This window comes from Sinocyclocheilus grahami, unplaced genomic scaffold (genome assembly GCF_001515645.1).
Source record: "Sinocyclocheilus grahami isolate Dianchi unplaced genomic scaffold, SAMN03320097.WGS_v1.1 scaffold1699.1, whole genome shotgun sequence".
NCBI lineage: Eukaryota > Metazoa > Chordata > Actinopteri > Cypriniformes > Cyprinidae > Sinocyclocheilus > Sinocyclocheilus grahami.
This window is the reverse complement of record NW_015506878.1, coordinates 162773-163509: the sequence shown is the minus strand read 5'-3', so window position 1 is coordinate 163509 and position 737 is coordinate 162773.

Here is a 737-nt window from a genome sequence, read left to right as displayed (position 1 = left end):
GGTATCGGCGTTTGGTATTGGGGCATTTTAACGAATACGAGTACAGGAGACCAGTATCGGGCCCGATACCAATACCAGTATCGGTATCGGTGCATCCCTAATTTGAACTAATCTAATTTAAGCCTTGCCAGTTTAAATGTTAAAGAGCCAGAAGACGCAAATTAGAACTCTTGCGCGACGTGAGAAGATTTGTGTGTGCGCTCACCTAAAGCGCCAAATTCACGTCTCAGAATACGCACAAATATTGAGTTTGTTTTCAAGTCTTGCTTGAAAGGACAAATTCACACAAAAATTATGTCAAAATGCCTGTCTTGGTGAGTATCCTAGCAGACATAGTCGGTTGAACGTACAGTATTAGTGTAGTGGATCCTCACTGCTCTTGATTGAATCGTTTTTGTAATTTTAATGAGGATTAATCTTTAATTTATACAGTCAAATATGCAATGTTATTTTTTATTTGATTACATTATCAAGTTCTGTACCTAAAAACTGTTAGACCTACCTAAAAAACCTGAAAAGCCCTGTTTATTGTATTTGTACATTTGCTTGGTTGTGTTTATTTGTTCTGTTTCTTGTATTTAGATTATTTGTTCTAATTTTCTTCATTTTTATTTGACAATAGTCCTTTATTTATCTAAACATAGCACGTACTGAACTGTACCGAAACCGTGATTCTGAAACCATGATACAAACCGAATACATGTGTAACTTGAACCGATCCACCCTTAATATATATA